General features: G+C 42.7%; 1 non-coding gene across 1 annotated transcript; it reads left to right on the forward strand.

The window, feature by feature from the left end:
• The first annotated feature begins 4,413 nt into the window (after positions 1 to 4,413).
• LOC128118314 (U1 spliceosomal RNA) lies at positions 4,414 to 4,577 on the forward strand. Its single transcript, XR_008221148.1, has one exon. It is a non-coding gene; the product is annotated as a U1 spliceosomal RNA (small nuclear RNA).
• Positions 4,578 to 7,320: the final 2,743 nt, after the last annotated feature.

Below are 7,320 nucleotides of genomic sequence, written 5' to 3' on the forward strand. Positions count from 1 at the left end.
TCCAAAACTACACAGAGAAACCCTGTCTCAAAAAAAAAAAAAAAAAAAAAAAACTCAGGAGGCAGAGGCAGGCGGATATCTGTGAGTTTGAGGTCAGCCTGGGCTACAGAGTGAGTTCCAGGAAAGGTGCAAAGCTACACCGAGAAACCCTGTCTCGAAAAACAACAAAAAAAACAAAAACAAAAAAGCAAAAAACAAAACAATAACAACAAAAAACAAAAAAATCATTAAGTAAAATAAGCCAAATTTAAAAAGACAAATACCTGGGGCTGGAGATGTGGCTCAGTGGGTAGAGGGCTTGGCTAGCATACACAAATCCATGGGTTCAATTCCCAGCACCGCACAAAACCAGTGTGTTGTCTAAGGAGAAAACACAACTTTCACCTCAAAAGATGTACAAGATAGTTTATTTTGGATCCAAATATGAGTGACCATGGCCTGGGATCATGGATTTAGGTTACTCAAACTCCATAGTCCAATGCAGGAATTGTTTCATGAAACTTTTGTAGTAACAAAACAAAAACTCACAAATCAAGGCACTTTTAAAATTCATTGGTTGAAACATTAGGTGGGCAGGTTAAAGCAAAGCAGGTTAAGTCTCTGCTATAGAGTCCAAATGCTACTGCAGGATGCTCTCAGGCTTTTGCTTGGTGGAAGCTAGGGATGAAGGCAATAAATGGCAAGTAAGATGGCTAAAGACAAACCATGATAATTTGGCTCTGGACTTGGAACATTACAAACTCTCCACAATCACTGAAGTTCTACCCAGTTTCTCCGTGGTGCAGAAGGCTCAGCAGCAGGTGCAGCTTCTTTCCAAGAACTTTCACTTACAGATTTGTTATCTCAGCACTTTGGAGGTGAAGTCAGTGTAAGCAGACGTTTCCTTTCCTGACCACCTGGTCCCAAATAACTGACTCAGAGGCTGAATATTACTTATAAATGCTCAACTGATAGCTCAGGCTTGTTACTAGCTAATTCTTACACTTAAATTAACCTGTATTTCTATTTATGCTTTGCCATGTGGCTCATGGCTTGTTACCTCATTTTCTTTTTTTCTTCTTCAGAGCTGAGGACCGAACCCAGGGCCTTGTGCTTGCTAGGCAAGTGCTCTACCACTGAGCTAAATCCCCAACCCCTTGTTACCTCATTTTAACATGTCCTGCTTGCTCAGTGACTGGCTGGCATCTCTCCTGACTCCACCCTCCTTCTTCCCATCATCCTCAGTTTGGCTTTCCTGCTTAACTTCCTGCCAAGCTACTGGCCTGACAGCTTTTTATTAAGTAATGAGAGTAATACATATTCATAGTATAGAAAACTGTTGTTTCACAGCAGTTCAGGGTCATCTATGGCTACATACATATTGAGTTTGAGGCCAGTCTGGGCGACATGAGACCCTGTCTCAAACAAACAATAAAGAAAGACAGACTTCATCTTTTTTCTCATATTCAAAAATTAGATTTAAAATTGTGTGTGTGTGTGTGTGTGTGCGTGTGTGTGTGTGTGTGTGTGTGTGATGAAACTAGAAAAGGGGATCATGAGAAGGGTGAGAACATGGCATGTATGGTGAGAGGGTAATGAAATATATGTGATATGAAAGCTGCAAAGAGAACTATTTAGGGAGAGGGAACCAGCCAGAATGTGGGCAGAGGGCATGGGGGAGGGATACAAATTTAAAAAATGTGCATATTTTCATATGTATGAAAAAGATATAATGAAACCCATTCATTTAAATTTAATGGGCATATGTCTTAGTTAGGTTTTTATTGCTGTGAAGAGAAACCATGACCATGGCAATTTTTTTTAAGATTTATTTATTTATTATGTATATGGTGTTCTGTTTGCACACCAGAAGAGGGCACTAGTTCTCATTATAGGACCTCTGGAAGAGCAGCCAGTGCTCTTAACCTCTGAGCCATCTCTCCAGCCCTGACAATGGCAAATTTTATAAAGTAAACATTTAACTGGGGTGGCTTGCTTATAGTTTCACAGGTTCAGTCCATTATCATCATGATGGGGAGCATGGGTGTGCAGGCAGGTGTGGTGCTAGAGCTGAGAGTGCTATATCTTGCAGGCAACAGGAAGCTGATTGATAGTCACACTGAGGGGAGCTTGAGCAAAAGAGACCTCAAAGCCTGTCCCCACAGTGACATACTTTCTCCTACAAGGCCACATCTCCTAATAGTGCCACTCCCTTTGGGGGCCATTTTCTTTCAAACCAGCACATTCCACTCCCTGGCTCCCAAAGGCTTATAGCTATATCATATTGCAAAATACATTTAGTCCAAATTCAAAAGACCCCATAGTTGCCAGGCAATGGTGGTGCACGCCTTTAATCCCAGCACTCGGAGGCAGAGGCACATGGATCTCTGTGAGTTTGAGGCCAGCTTGATCTACAGATGGAGTTCTAGGACAGCCAGGGCTGTTACACAGAGAAACCCTCTATCGAGAAACAACAACAACAACAACAAAAGTCCCCATAGTCTATCACAGTCTCAATAATGTTTAAAAGTCCAAAGTTCAAAGTCTTTTCTTAAATTCATAAAATCTCTTAACTGTAATCCCCTATAAAATCAAAATCAAAAAAGCAGATCACATACTTCCAACATATAATGACACAGGATATACATTACCATTCCAGAATGTGGGGAAGGGAGCATATCGAGGAATTACTGGATGAAAGCAAGACGGAAAACCAGCTGGACAAATTCCAAACTCTAAATCTTCATGTCTGATGTCAAAACACTCTTCAGATCTCCAACTCCTTTCAGCTTTGTTGACTGCAACACACTTCTTTCTCTTGGGCTGGTTCCACTCCCTGTTAGCAGCTTTGCTTGGCAGGTATCCCAAGGCTCTGGCATCTCCAACATCTTGGGGTCTCCAAGGCAATTCAGGCTTCACCTTCACAGCTTCATGCAAAGGCCTCTCTACTAGGCCTCCATTCAGGGACACCCCCGACACATACCTGGCCTCAGTAGATTTATTACATAACTTCTTTCTTCTATCTTTAACTCTAAAGCCAGAACCTGTCACATGGATATTAGTGGTAACGTTGTGGTTGAAGCTGCCAAGTTCTGCTGCTTACTGGAGCTGGAACATGGCTCCCTTGTTCAATTACATCTTTGCCAGATTTCTGTCTTTCACTGCCTAAGCTTGGCTGTCCTGAAACGTGCTCTGTAGACCAGGCTGGCCTCAAACTCAGATATCCACCAGCCTCTGCCTTCCCAGTGCTGAGATTAAAGGCGTGCTCCACCACACCTGGCTCTAAGCTTTTCTTCAGTTCCTTTTCACAAATTGGAAAATTAGCCAGGTGGGATATTGCTCTGAGGTCATCGCTCCCTTTATTCCATTTCTTAATCCATTTATCTCCCTGAACATAAGACTTAGCTCCATTCCAATTTCTGGTGTGCCCTTTTTCTTCTCAAATATTTTTCCTTGCTCAGCTTGCTCCTTTTCATTATGTATCTTCATTAGAGTTACCACTAATATCCACATGACAAAGCCTATACTATGCTATTTTGAGATTTCTTTTGCCAATGGAATTAATCCAAAACTCTTCACTTTAACCTCAGGCAGACTCTTTGGACAAGGGCAAAAGGCAGCCACTTCCTTTCCCAAAATATCACAAGAATGAATTCTAGGCAACATACTGAAATTCTCCTCTGAAACCTCTTGATACAGCCCTGGACAGTTCATCAAATCACACTCAGCACCACTGTCTTCCATATTCCTGCTAGTATGGCCCATTAAGCAAGTGCTTAAAGCATCCCACTGCTTTCTTTCTTTTTTTTTTTTTTTAGATTTATTTATTTATTATGTATACAGTGTTCTGTCTGCACATATCCCTGCAGGCCAGAAGAGGGCACCAGATCTCATTACAGATGGTTGTGAGCCTCCATGTGGTTGCTGGGAATTGAACTCAGGACCTTTGGAAGAACAAGCAGTGTTCTTAACCTCTGAGCCATCTCTCCAGCCCCCCCCCCCAACTGCTTTCTTAACCCAAAGTATCAAAGTACATATTCCTCCAAACAATATCATGGTCAGGTCTATCACAGCAATACCCCAGTTCCTGGTACCAACTTCTGTCTTAGTTTGGGTTTTTATTGCTGTGAAGAGACACCATGACCACGCAACTTTTATAAAGAAAACATTTAATTGTGGTGGTTTGCTTACAGTTTCAGAAGTTCAGTACATCATCATCATGACAGGGTGCATGGTCGCATGCAGGCAGATGCAGTGCTGGAGCTGAGAGTGCTACATCTTGCAGGCAACAGGAAGTCAACCGTCTGTCACACTGAGGGAAGCTTGAGCAAAAGAGACCTCAAAGCCCATCCCCACAGTGACATACTTCCTCCAACAAGGCCACACCTCCTAATAGTGCCATTTGAGGACCATTTTCTTTCAAACCAGTACAGCATACTTACCTGGCAAGGGAAATACCATGATCAAGAAGGTGGTTTTCACAGGTTGAGGCTTATCCATTGCACTCTGGATGTGCTGACCTATGTGATTTCCACAAATTCAGGAAACTCAACTGCATAATTTGTGGTAGTGGGGGGCTGTGTTCTTGGTTTCTCCTATTTTAAAAGAAAAAAATCAATGGAAAAAGATGTACTCCCAGAACTTGAGAGGTGGAGGCAGGAGAATCAGGAGTTCCAGGTCATCTCCAATTACATAGCTGGTTGGAAGCTGTTGTTGGATCCTAATGTCTCCCTTGGGGGAGGGGGTGAGAAGGCATGCCGTCAACGGCACACACACCAGGAGTCAGTTGAAGGCAAATAATGAACTCATTTATTCAATAACAGGAAAGGCCTTATATACCCTCCTCCCAGTGCCCAGTCTGCATGGTCATCCCTCATTGGCTGGGAATGATCAGGAACTCTGACATTGAACAGGAACTCTGACAGCAACTAGGAACTGTGACAGCACCTGTTGCTAGGCCCTCAGGCAGACTCTAGGTTGGCTCATAAGGAAGTACATTATGTGCATTCCTTGGCAACTGGTCTGAGTCAATTTCCTTGACCCTATGTGCCTGTCCTACTACAGGAAGCCAGTCTGGGCTACAAGAGATCTTGTCTCAAACAACAACAAACAAAAGGAGGAATGGTCAGGTCTGTGAGAACTACGTCCTAGTAGTGGAAAAATGGGAAGGGAAGAAGATGAACTCTAACCTGGGGAAAAGAGAAAAGATCTTTCTGGAGCCCTAGAACTGGCCCAAGAAATTTGACACAATCCTACTTCTATGCAAATCATGTTATCTCTTCTTTCTCTTTCCCTAAGGTATTCCCTATCACAATTTCATCTAGACTCATAGATCTTTGGAATTCCATGGATATCCAAATTAATTCTAAAGGAAATGCCATGACAAATATAAAATGTTCTGAGTTACTTGGAACTTAGGAACTGATAAATTAGTTCTAAACTAATAAATCAGAACAAAACCAATATAGTTTTATATACAACTGCTAAAAAAACCCTGATAACTCGGGAAGTGATTAATAAAACAATATAACTTGTAGATGGGGGGATAGCTCAAGAGATAAGCCTGTATTTAGCATGTGTGACTTTGGGTTCAATCCCTAGCACCAACACAAACAAAAAAAATATATATTTTGGACAACTTTTCAAATAAGGAAAATAAGTGGTAATAGCATTTGTACTGGTTGTTTGTTTGTTTGGTTTTGGTTTTCCTTTATTTATTTTTGTCAACATAATACAAGCTAGAATCATCTATGGAGAGGAACCTTAATTGAGAAAGTGCTTCCATTGTGTTAGCTTGGAGGTGAGTCTGTGGGGCATTTTCTTTCTCTTTTTTTTCCCCTTTCTCCTTTGTCAAAAAGTAAACTTTACTGGGCTGGAGAGATGGCTTATCAGTTAAGAGCACTGGCTGCTCTTCCAGAGGACCTGGGTTCAGTTCCCAGCAACCACACGGCAGCTCACAATTGCCTATAACTCCAGTTTCAGGGGATTCAATACCTTCGCACAGACATACATGCACACAAAGACACAAATGCACATGAAATAAGAAATAGATAAATTAGAGCTGGGCAGTGGCGGCACACACCTTTAATCCCAGCACTCGGGAGGCAGAGCCAGGCAGATCTCTGTGAGTTCGAGGCCAGCCTGGTCTACAGAGCAAAATCCAGGACAGGCACCAAAACTACACAGAGAAACTCTGTCTCAAAAAAAAGTCCATTGAAGAACCAAAGCACCCCCATTTCAAGCAAGCCCCTCACCCCAGCTTGAAACAGGCCTGAGTTTCAAAATTCTCAGAGCTGCTGACATAGGTCCCAGGACAAAGTGAGGATGTTTAAAGAGCCATCTGGTAACAACTGATTAACCATAGAATGCCTCAATGCCGGAGATAGTCAAAAGTACAACGTCAGGATGTTTGAAGGACTATCTGGTAGCAATTGATTAACTACAGAATGCCCCAATGCTGGAGATAGTCTATAAAGTTTAACAAACAACTGGTTAAAACTACAAAGTAAGAACACAGAAATTCTGGAAAACCCCTGAAACTTGAGCCAATCAGAATTGTACCCGTACTGGCACCCCTAACTGATGTAGCCTTGTGGTTTTTGCCTTTAAACCTGAGCTTGCAGAGGGGTGGGCACCTCCTCTAACCTCTGCTGTGTCAGGGTGCTCGACCGAAGTCCCTGCCGTGCAGCTTGAACTGAAATAAACCTTGCTTTTGCATTTCGGTGAGTTTGTGTCTCTGGTGGTCTCTTCGGGGGACTCATGCCCAGGGCACAACATCCATAACAGAATTAGAACTAGAAAAACAACTTACATCCTCTTTCATAACTCGTGTCTGTTATCTATATTCAGTCCTTCCTCATCCTCTAATATTTAGCATTTCTTGTCCTCCTTTATAATCTGCCAGGGGCTGTGTCAGAGGAGCAGCAGGTAGCAGTGGAAGTGCAAGGTCTCAGCCCATCAGGAGGGGACTCTCTGATGGGTCAATCTTGGACAGGAAAGTCCCTGAAACCACAGACCCTGGAACGTCTTTTGCTTCTGCTGTGCATTTACATGTTTGCTGCTGCCATCTTTCTCTGGTATTTGGCATGGTGTGAATGGATGTATTTATTTCATGGAATCATCCCATTCTACTGGGCATTTTTTTTCTTTGAGACAGGGTTTCTCTGTGTAGTTTTGGTGGCTGTCCTGGATCTCACTCTGTAGACCAGCCTGGCCTTGAACTCACAGAGATCTGCCTGGCTCTGCCTCCCAAGTGCTGGGATTAAAGGCATGCACCATTGCTGCCTGGCCCTCTACTGGGCATTTTTTTCCTGTGTATTATTATGAAGATGATTTCTTCCT

Source organism: Peromyscus californicus, unplaced genomic scaffold (genome assembly GCF_007827085.1).
Source record: "Peromyscus californicus insignis strain IS unplaced genomic scaffold, ASM782708v3 Scaffold_10__1_contigs__length_136768540, whole genome shotgun sequence".
NCBI lineage: Eukaryota > Metazoa > Chordata > Mammalia > Rodentia > Cricetidae > Peromyscus > Peromyscus californicus.